Below are 12,219 nucleotides of genomic sequence, written 5' to 3' on the forward strand. Positions count from 1 at the left end.
CAAAACACCGATGACATTCTTCAGAGAAATAGAAAAAATAATCCTAAAATTTATGTGGAACCACAAAAGACCCGGAATAACCAAAGCTATGCTAAGCAAAAATAACTACACAGGGGGAATCATAGTACCTGACTTCAAATTATACTACAGAGCCATACTAACCAAAACAGCATGGTACTGGCATAAAAATAGACACATATACCAGGGGAACAGAATAGAGAACCCACAAACAAATTCACATACCTACAGTGAACTCATTTTTGACAAAGGTGCCAGGAATATAAACTGAGGAAAAGAGAGTCTCTTCATTAAATGGTTCTGGGAAAACTGGATATCCATATGCAGAAGAATTAAACTTGACCCGTATCTCTTGCTATATACAAAAATCAAATCCAAGTGGATTAAACACTTAAATCTAAGACCTTAAACTGTGAAACTACTACAAGAAAACATTGGAGAAACTATCCAGGACATTGGTCTTGGCAAAGACTTATTGACCAATGCCCCAGAGGCACAAGCAATCAAACCAAAAAATGGACAAATGGGATCACAGCAAGTTAAAAAGTTTTTGCACAGCAAAGGAAACAATCAACAAAGTGATGAGACAACCCACAGAAGGGGGGGAAATATTTGCAAACTACTCATCTGGCAAGGAATTAATAACCAGAATATATGAGGAGCTCAAACAACTCAATAGGAAAAAAAGTGATTAAAAAATAGACAAGAGATTGTAATAGACATTTCTCAAAATAATATATACAAATGGCCTACCTTCAAGTGTTTAAGTAAAAGTTGTTTCCTGATATCATGTCCATTTACTTATGCAATATAGAGACTTTAATTACCTACTGTTTTCTTTATAGTACAGCAAACTTTTAAATTAGTTCGTAATAGAGCAAACAGGTTGGTGAAAATGTGAAGAAAAAGTTTTGAAATTTTTTATTCTAAAAATAAACTTCAATTATATTCTCTCTCTCTAGATATGATTGAGTTTTATCCCTGTTTTATTTCTATGTGCACAACTCAAAAAGGTTTGTTGACAAACCAGTCAAAGCTTCGAAATTGGGTAAATTGCTTAGAAGAAACTTATTTTCAATTTCACAAGGAAGAAATTTTAAAACTTAAGTCTTTTAGCAATGTACAGATTGTACATTATTACCTTGGAGGCATGTATTTTGTCTGCATTAAAATCATGCAAAGGAACATGCTTTACAAATCAATTTCACTGTGGACCTAAAGACCAGATACACCACCAAGTCCCATTTAAAAATGGCCTTAATTTAGAATTCACCCTCTCAAGAACAGATTGAGTATTAAAAGGTATGAAATGTTTGAGAGCTACAATTGTTTCAAACATTTTGGATAGCTTAAAGGCATATTTTAGAAATACTGATTTCTTAGTATTTTCTTTGCCAAACTGAAGAAAATAATGGATCCAGCCCTCAAAATTTTGCTTTGGGAATTTCTCATCGTCATTAAAATTTGTATATTATCATAACTGCTTCATGTAACTCCCAAAGCAGTGTAACCAGTGCCTTAGTAGGAACTTTCAATGGACCATGAAACAATTTTTATTCCCACATTTGTTTTTGTGAAAAGTTGAGTCCTTCATAATTCATATTTCTTGAGTTCTTTCTGGGAGTCAGCAAAATCTTTAAAAAGATTCTTTAAAAAAAGAATTTATTATCTTAAATATCCAAACTAACCGAGAAGGATTTTAAATTGACATTTGTGTTGTTAGGATAGTTTGACAATGTAATTAGTGAAGTCAGATGGCCTGGAGAAAACCAGATGAAAAAATAATGTGATCATATATAAATTTTTCTGTAAGATGTCCAGTTCTGTATATCTCAGAATTATTCTTTTAATTGTAGCTACCAAAAGGAGTTATTATGATTGGCTAGATGCGCTTTATATGGCCATGAACAATTTAAAATATTAAGGCTAGATTTTGAGGTGGAAATTTTTGCCTTGTATTTTTAGCAAAAAGGAACAATTATATTCTATTTCTCTTCAGGACTAAGTTAAATTGCTAATTAGTATTTTTCAATAGGCATTATCATTTTGTTGGATCTGCCAAAGCAATATTTTATTTCTTAAAATATGATTTTCTCTTATTCTGCCCTTGTCAGTTGATGTGTACATGAGGGGGTAAATTGCATTTAGTATTCATCTAAATTGGAATTTTCCAAATGTATAATCTAAAAGCACTGATCTGTTGATACTCCCTGCAATAAAAGTTTTCCTTGAGCAAATAGTTTTGGATATATGTATTGTTTTCGTATCTTGGAAATGATCTGTAAATGGTGGCATTTAATAGTATGTGAGTTCCTTGGTAATGAAAACATGAATTCTAATTCTACTTATGTCTCTAACTTGTTGTGTTAGTGTTAGATCTAAGTCATTTTATTTCTCTTGATGTCATTCTTCATGTGTATATTGAGGATGCTGAATCGGATGACTGTCTAAGGGCTCTGGTCCTTGACTTCTCTAATCATTTTATTCTAGATAAAATTTAAGTTGTAACTCTGTGCTCTTTGAAGCGCATAAACACTGTCAACAAAAAAATGAGACTTGAAGGTGGTATCCATTACAGCCTTTGCAAATATTTCCCTTGAATAAAAGGGCAGAAAATAGAGCCAATAGCTTGTGGACTAGGAAGATTTTGTGAAGAATAGGAAAAATGAGTTAATTTCAGAAATGGAAGAAAACGTACAACTCTAGGCTATGAAAGAAAATAAGCCATCTGGTATTATGGCACTGCATGAGTTCAGTCAACCAAAATTCTGTTAATGTAGAAAATCGTAATTGCATATTTTGTGAAAATGTTTCGATTCCTAAGGTTTTAGTTACCTCTATAATAAAGCCAACATTATGACTTTTGCTGTTGTCAATTTTCAAATTAATATTTCTTTGATCCAGTAGTAACCTAATTTTTATTGAAACTCAAGGCACAGAGGAATATGGATGGAAACTTTAATATACAGGGATACATAATTAATTTTATATTTGCAACACTTATTTCACTGCAAATAAGATGCTCATTATGTTAATCACATTGCAGCTTCTCTGTAGCTCATATGGTTTGGCTGTGTCCCCACCCAAATCTGATCTTGAATTATAGTCCCCATAATCCCCACATGTCACAGGAGGGACCTGGTAGGAGGTAATTGAATCATGGGGACAGTTACCCCCATACTGTTCTTATGATAACGAGTGAGTTCTCAAGAGATCTGATGGTTTTATAAGGGGCTTTTCCCCCTTTGCTTGACACTTCTCCTTCCTCCTGCCATGTGAAGAAGGGTGTGTTTTCTTTTCCTTCCACCATGATGGTAAGTTTCATGGGGCCTTTCCAGCTCTGTGGAACAGTGAGTCAATTAAACCTCTTTCCTTTATAAATTACCCAGTCTTGGGCAGTTCTTTATAGCAGCATGAGAACAAACTAATACAGTAGCCTTAATCTTACACACAATTTGAATAGAAAATTTGATTCGAGCTTCACTATTTTTGTAGTTCAGACTCTATGCAATCTACACAAGTACAACACTGCCACAGTATATTAGTTTTGCACTCAATAGGAGATTCACTGGGGTGATTTGAATTATACATCAAGAAGAATTGAATCTTTTTGGCATATTTTGTAGAATTTTTTAAAATTAGCATTATTCAAAGAGGTATTGGTTTATTAATTTGACACCACAGTCTTCCGTACACTGATTTCATTTTTTTCATACTGATTCTGCCATATCCTGTGACCTTCAGTATAAACTACTGTGTGGCTTTGCATAAGAAAATGAGAAACTTGTTCTCAAAAGTTAGCCTGTATCACGGTTGCATACGCTACTCCATGCTATAGGTGGCATAGGCCTGTAGTCCTAGCTGAGATGGGATGACTGCTAGAGCCCAGGAATTTGGGGTTGTACTGAGCTATGATCTTTCCACTGCACTCCTGCCTGGGCTACAGAGTGAGAACATGTCTCTTAAAGAAACAAAAAAAGCCCATAAGAATAGGATAAACATTAGTTTTCAAGATGAATTGAATCTTGACTGATCAGATTTTATTTGTATTAGGAACTATAATAAACATTGTAATTCACTGAATTAAGGAGGAGATATATGCATATGCATAGTGATACTTACATGCAATATTATATTTCAATTGACTCTAGTAGTAAAGATATCTGATTATTTCTAAACAAATGTCTTTGAAAATGTTTTCACTTCTTATTTATTCCAAGAAATAACACTTTTATTTTAAAATGGCTTCATTAATGCAGCTTTATTACATGACTTTAAAATTTATGCATAATAAAACTGCAACTGTTACTTCTTTATTGAAGTAAATGGCAATTATAGATTGATGCGTGGTACTTGATCAACAAAGGTTACACCAACACTGTGAAATTTATGGTGAGATCTATTGACCTATAAGCTCTTCAAACATCATCTAGTTATTTGGAATTCTCATTTACTTTTAGCCAGATATTTCTAGCTCATATTTAGTACTTAAAATTTGTTTTAGGAATATAAAGGAGATATTAAAATATGTGTGTATGCAATAATGTAGCATGTTTTGGTATTGTTCTCATGATAAATTTTAGTAATATTTATGAAACTCAAAGAGCAGATTTTTTTTCTTTAAAATGTATGTTTTCTTAATTTTGTGGTAAAAGAAGCCTAGTTATTTCTATTGTTTTAGTTTACTAATTAAAATATTTGCTAGTCATTAATTCAGAAAATAATGTTAAAAAACTCAATTATACTCAAAGTAAGAATTTATGCAAACATAATTTTTTATTATTATTGAATTTGTGTAAGTAAAAATAACGACACCTAAACTATTGTTTTTAAATTTATTAACAAATAAATTTAATCACAGAATATTTAATAGCCTAAAAACAATCTTCTTGTTAAAAACACACTTAACTTGTGAGATATGTTCATCTTCCATATTAGACAAATTATGTTTTAAGTTACACATTAGTCATATTATATACCTAGTCATTCATAATATAAAATTTGGTTGGATTATTTATTTTAAAAATTAGTTTCAGTCATAATGATTCACATAGACTATAGTATTTCAGATGGCAAGGACTATGCTGATCTGCTTACCACAAACATCTTGGGCAGTGTTGGTGTTTTAAAAATGTCAATGATAAACCTTTAAACCTTAATTAAAAATTACTCTGAGATTTAGAGATACATTTCAAGATGGGCCTTTAGCTTACACAAAAAAGTCCTAATAATTATAATGAATGCATTTCTTAGTGGTTGTTAGTATATAAGATATATATATATATATATATATATACTCCCTTACAGTGGGAAAATGGTTCCTTTTCTGGACCATTTCTCATGTGATGAATTCGAGAAATTCTTCACATTCATTCTTAAAAGTTTTAAGCCGAATATACTTATTGTTCTGAATTTTAAGGAAAATTAATCAATATTTGACTTTGGTGGTTTATAAACCAATTTTCACTTTTCAATTTGGGAACTAAAAGTCTTGAATAAGTTGGTAAAATGTGTTTGTTTTGTTTTTTATTGTTGTCACGTCCCTTGTTTTGCTTCTTTTATTTGTACCTTCTATACTATTAGAAATAAGTCCAGACCCATTACATTACTTATTTTTTTGACCTTTTTAGTTACCAAATTAGAAAGGATTTTTATCACTAAGCTCTAGACAACACTGAAATTGCAGTCTTTAAAAATGAAAAGCACGTACGTTATTACTTTTCTGTTTAAAGCAGTCTTTCTCTTTTTACTTCAGTATATTTGAAAACTCTACACTTAAATATTATGAGTTGATTATTAATTCTAATTAATACAAAATTAGAGTGATTCTGTGTGTGTGTGTGTGTGTGTGTGTGTGTGTGTTTCTTATCATTGAAGTAGAATCCTCATTTAAAGGGTGGGGAATTGCAAAATTCTATGTAGAAGATCAATCCTCCCCAAAGTGTTTTATGAAAGCACTATTTTAAAAAAATTTATACTTCAGCTTGTATTACCATTAAATTACATTGCATACAGATGAAACACCTTGCAATGAGAAATAAATGTGCTGTTTGTCAGTGACACTTAAAAATGTTGTACAATGCTCTTTTATTGATCCTTATTAGTGCATAGAAACATTACTTTCACCTCTATTTTTCTATTCTGCTTTATTCATCTAAGAATTTCATGTCTTCGGTTTTATAATATTCTAATTTTATTCAAAATAGATTTTTAACAAATTCAAAATGTTTATCTTTAAGCTTTTATCCATAATGGATATTATTAAATACTTCCTAAAATGCAGATGTGATCAGGAAATTATTTATTAATATTGGCTTTAAAATTTTGTAATGAATAAACTTGAGAGTCATCTGCCCAGATCAATACATATTTGGGTGTTTATAAACATACAATTATTTTGCTTAAAAATAGACTTTGCTACTTGTTCCAGGTCAAGCATGATTTCACAGTGTTTTGAAGAAAGTCAATAATGCAAAGCTTGAATTTATCTAGAAAATAATGACAATAATCTCTAATCCCTTATGTCCTAATTGTGAGAAATAATATAAAATTTTAGGTGAAGACAATGGTATTATAGAAAAAGTTTCTTAAACCATGATAAGAATAATTCTACTGGGCCATTCTCATGCTAGTGCCTGCTGATTTTGAGTTTTTCCTATTACTATTTTATATGTCAGAAGTTTGGAGACAGAGCAACCTGTTAAGTCAAAAACAATGTCTTTCCTTGCTCTACACTTATAGTAGGAGGTTGCATGAAAGAAACTGGTATGTCAGTAGAGGACTGTACTTAGCCATCACAGGCGACGAAGCTAGAAAATCTACTGAGTTACTGCAAAATGTTACGTTTAACAACACATTTCCTTTGTGGAAAGCACCAATCATTACTTCCCAGGAAGCCAACATATTGCATAGGCTTGGTCCAATTCTATAAAAATGTATTACAAAATACAAATGGGAAGGAGCAGCAGTCCTAGTATGTCTCAATTATCACATTCTTTGTAAAGTGAAGTAGAAAATATATTGCAATACCTTACAAATTATATTTATTTAGGTATGCTAATATAATGTTGTAGAAATAAGAGAAAATATTTATTGTGTTTAACTTTATTAAAATTTCTTTTTAGCTTTCATACCTGGACTAAAGAAAGGTACAGTAGAAATCAACACAAACCATCACCATGTTGCATGTTTCATTTTAAAATGAAGTGCTGATTTGTGTTTAAGAACTGTTTACCTTTTTGCTTCTCATAAAACATCAACTGTTTGCTTCAAACACATTTTTGATACATTTAAAATATCTGAAATCTAGGAAGGGCATTCAGTCAGTTGGATATCTTATATATCTGAATGCTTTTTCTAAATTGTGTGTCATCAATCTTTAGATAATAAAATAAATGTGACCCTATAGTTATTTATTTGGCTTAAAGTAGTTGCTTTCAAATTACCTATGAATTTATTATTCATTTCTCTCCTCTGATAGTATAAGCATTTTCAGTATTTTGTTTGAGCAGCCATTAAAGATATAATTATATTTTTCTGTATTCTATTCCAATTTGATGTATAAATTGTATATGTTTTCTAAATTACTAACAAAGTTTACATTGTTTATGAATTTGTAAATAATATGTAATATGCATTTTCTTTGCCAAATTGTAACACATGGATTACATGGGAACCTATGATAAGTTAAGGTTGACAGACAAAATATTTCTAAAAACATGGAGTTTAAGCAATCAGTTGAAAAATATATATGTTTTTTGTGCTGATAAAATTTTAAAATGCTGCAGGATATATTGAATGTTCCAAATATATTTGCACTCATTGTGCATATGCACACATTTCTTTGTTGTCCACTTTATATTTGGTGATGTTTCTGTCCTATTGTTCCACTGTTCTTTATAACAATAATTTATTTCACTCATACACTTTTATCTTAAACTGCAATGTATAATACATTGATGTTTTGATGAAATAGAAAGAGCACTTAAAGAAAAAATTTTCCTGAAATCAGTTATAAACCTGAATTGTTATGTAAGGAAGAAACTTATCTTTAATCTTTAATTTTGACATATTAGCAATATTAACAACATACTTTATCAATTTTTGGTATTTTAAATGTAAAATGTTGCTTTTGACTTTTTACATTGTGTTGGGGTAGTTCTTCTGTTCTTCTATAATCAGTTCTAATGTCCATGATACATTTTTGCCTATCATCTGAATAATGAAATGTGATCTCATTTGTCCATCTTTGCTTTGGTTGCCTGTGCCTGTTGGGTAATGCTCAAAGAGTTTTTGCACACTCAGATTTCCTGAGGAGTTTCCCCAAAGTGTTCTTCTAGTAATTTCATAGTTTGAAGTCTTAGAGTTAAGTCTTTAATATGCATTGATTTGATTTTTTTGTATGGCAAGAGATAGCGGTCTAGTTTCATTCTTCTGCATATGGATATCCAGATTTCAGTTTTCCAGGAAGTACTGATTGAAGAAACTGTCCTTTCCCTAATGTATATTCTTGGAACATTTGTTGAAAATGAGTTTACTGTAGATGTATGAATTTATTTCTGGGTTTTCTATTCTGTTCCGTTGGTCTATATGTCTGTTTTTATGCCAGTACAATACTATTTTGGTTAGTATAGCTCTGTAGTATAATTTGACATCAGGTAATGTGATTTCTCCAATGTAGTTTTTTTTTTTGCTTAGGATAGCTTTGGCTATTCTGCGTATTTTGTGGTTCCATATAAGTTTTAGAATTTTTTTTTCAATTAATGTGAAGAATGTCGTGATTATTTTACAGGGGTTTGCATTGAATCTGTAGATTACTTTGGGAGTATGAATATCTTAATATTTATTTTTCCACATACATGTAATATCTTTTCATTTTTTGTGTCTTCAATTTCTTTCATCAAAGTTTTATAGTGTTCATTGTAGAGAATTTCACTTCCTTGATTAATTTATCATATTTTATTTGTAGCTATTGTAAATGGGATAAATTTCTTGATTCCTTAATGTTGGCACATAAACATGTTACTGGTTTTTGTATGTTGATTTTGGATATGAAATCAATATTCATCAGTGATATTGGCCTGTTTTCTTTTTCTGATATGTTGTTGGATTTTGGATACGAAATCAACATACAAAATTACTAAATTTGTTTATCAGTTCTAATCATTTTATTGTGGACTCTTTAGGTTTTTCTAAATATAATATCATATCATTAACAAACAAGAACAATTTTACTTCTTCCATTTCAACTTGGATGCCCTTTATTTCTTTCTCTTGTCTGATTGCTCTAGCTAGGACTTCCAGTACTATGTTGAATGACATTGGTGACAGTGGTCCTCCTTATCATGTTCCAGATCTTAGAGAAAACACTTTTCGTTTTTTCCCCGTTCAGTATGATACTAGCTGTAGGTCTGTTGTATACATCCTTTATTATATTGAGGTATGTTCATCCTATACCCAATTCTCAGAGAATTTTTTTAAATGAAGGAATGTTGAATTTATCAAGTAATTTTTCAGCATCAATTGAAATAATCATATGATTTTTGTCTTTTATTCTGTTGATATGATGAATCACATAGATTGATTTGCATACATTGAGCCATCTTTGCATCTCTAGGTTAAATCCCACTTGGTGATGATGAATGATGTTTTTAATGTGTTGTTGAATTCAGTTTGCTAATATTTTGTTGAAGATTTTTGCATCAATATTCATCAGTGATATTGGCCTGTTTTCTTTTTCTGATATGTTGTTGGTTTTGGTATCAGGGTAATATTAGCCTCATAGAATAAGTTTTGTAGTGTTCCCTCCTTCTCTGTTTTCTAGAATAGTTTGAATAGAATTGGTATTAGTTCTTTCTTAAATATTTGTTAGAAGTCAGCAGTGAAACCCTCTGGTCCTCAGCTGTTTTTCTGCTGGAAGATATATTTTTTCTTTTTTTTTTTAACTTCTAAGTTCAGGGGTACAAGTGTAGGTTTGTTACATAGGTAAACTTGCATCACGGGGATTTGTTGCACAGTTTGTTTCATCAACCAGGTTTTAAGCCTAGCACCCATTAGTTGTTTTTCCTGATCCTCTCTCTCCTCCCACCCTCCATCCTCCAAGAGACCCCAGTATGTGTTGTTCTCCTCTATGTGCCCATGTGTTCTCATAATTTATCTCTCATTAATAAGTGAGAAAATGTGGTATTTGATTTTCTGGCCCTGTGTTATTTTGGTAAAAATAATGGCCTTAGGCTCAATTCATGTTCCTGAAAAAGACATAATCTTGTTCTTTTTTATGGCTGCATAGTATTCCATGGTGTATATGTACCACATATTCTTTACCCAGTCTATAATTGATTGACATTTAGGTTGATACCATATCTTTGCTATTGTGAGTAGTGCTGCAGTGAACATATGCATGCATGTGTCTTTATAATAGAATGATTTATATTCCTTTGGATATATTCCCAGTAATGGGATTGCTGGGTCAAATGTTATTTCTGTCTTTAGGTCTTTGAGTAATTGCCACACTGTCTTCCACAGTGGCTGAAATAATTTACGCTCTCACCACCGGTGGATAAGTTTTCCTGTTTCTCTACAACCTCACCAGGATTTCTTACTATTTGACTTTTTAATTGTAGCCATTCTGACTGGTGTGAGATAGTATCTCATTGTGGATTTGATTTGCATTTCTCTAACAATCAATGTCGTTGAGCCCTTTTCATATGATTGTTGACCACATGTATGTCTTCTTTTGAAAAGTGTCTGCTCATGTATGTTGCCACTTTTTAATGGAGTTGTTTTTTTTCTTTGTATTTTTTTTTTTAAGTTCATTATACATGCTGGATATTAGACCTTTGTCAGATACATAGTTTGCAAAAATTTTCTGTCATTCCATAGATTGTTTGTTTACTCTGTTGATAGTTTATTTTTGCTATGAAGCAGCCGTTTCATTTACTTAGATCTCATTTGTCAATTTTTGCTTCTGTTGCAATTGCTTTTGGAATTTTTGTTATGAAACTTTTGCCAGTGCCTGTATCCTGAATGGTATTGCTTAGGTAGTCTTCCAGGAATTTTATGGTTTTGGGTTTTATGTTTAAGTCTTTAATCCATCTTGAGTTTATTTTTGTATATAGTGTAAGGAAGGGGTCCAGTTTCAATCTTCTGCATATGCCAGTTATGTCAACACCATTTATTGAATAGAAAATCCTTTCCTCAGAGCTTTTTTTTTTTTTTTTTTTTTTTTTTTCGGTCAGGTTTGTCAAAAATCAGAGAGTTGTAGGTGTGTGGTCTTATTTCTGGGTTCTCTATTCTATTCCATTTGTCTATGTGTCTGTTCCTGTACCAGTGCCATGCCATTCTGGTTACTATAATCCTGTAGTATAGTATAGTTTGAAGTCAGGTAGCATGATACCTCTGGCTTTGTTCATTTTGTTTAGGATTACCTTGGCTATTAGGGCTATTTTTGGTACCATATAAATTTTAAAATAATTTTTTAAATTTTTATTTCTGTAAAGAATGTCATTGATAATTTAATAGGAATAGCATTGAATGTATACATTGTTTTAGGCAGGATGACCATTTTAATGATATTGATTATTTCTATCCATGAGCATAAAATGTTTTTCCGTTTGTTTGTGTCATCTCTGATTTCTTTAAGTGGTGGCTTGTAGTTCTCCTTGTAGAGATTTTTCACCTCCCTGGTTAGCTGTATTCCAAGGTATTTTATTCTTTTTGTGGCAAATGTGAATAGGCATTTGTTTGTGGCTCTCAGCTTAACTGTTGTTGATGTATAGGAATGCCAGCACTTTTTGCACATTGATTTTGTGTCCTGAGACTTTGGTGAAGTTGTTTAACAGATTCAGAAGCTTCGGGGCTGACAAAATCGTTTTTTTTTTTGTTTGTTTTTTTTTTGGATATAGGGTCATGTCATCTGCAAACAGAGATAGTTTGACTTCCTCTCTGCTGGAAGATATTTATTATGGCTTTGAGCTCATTATTTGTTATGGATATGTTCAGGTTTTGGATTTCTTAATGGTTTAAACTTGATAGGCTATATGTGTCTAGGATTTGTCAATTTCTTCTAGCTTTTTCCATTTTTTGGCATATAGTTGCTAATAATGGCCATTAATCATCTTTTGAATTCCTGTGGTATCAGTTGTAATGTCTCCTTTTACATCTCTGGTTTTATTCAGGTCTTCTCTCTTTTCTCTTAGTCTG

General features: G+C 31.4%; 1 protein-coding gene across 1 annotated transcript in view; it reads left to right on the forward strand.

Moving 5' to 3' along the window:
• PCDH11X (protocadherin 11 X-linked) overlaps positions 1-12,219 on the forward strand; it is an 840,422-nt gene that overhangs the window by 681,981 nt on the left and 146,222 nt on the right. The window lies entirely within an intron of this gene.

The sequence above is a fragment of the Gorilla gorilla genome, chromosome X (genome assembly GCF_029281585.2).
Source record: "Gorilla gorilla gorilla isolate KB3781 chromosome X, NHGRI_mGorGor1-v2.1_pri, whole genome shotgun sequence".
Taxonomy (NCBI): domain Eukaryota; kingdom Metazoa; phylum Chordata; class Mammalia; order Primates; family Hominidae; genus Gorilla; species Gorilla gorilla.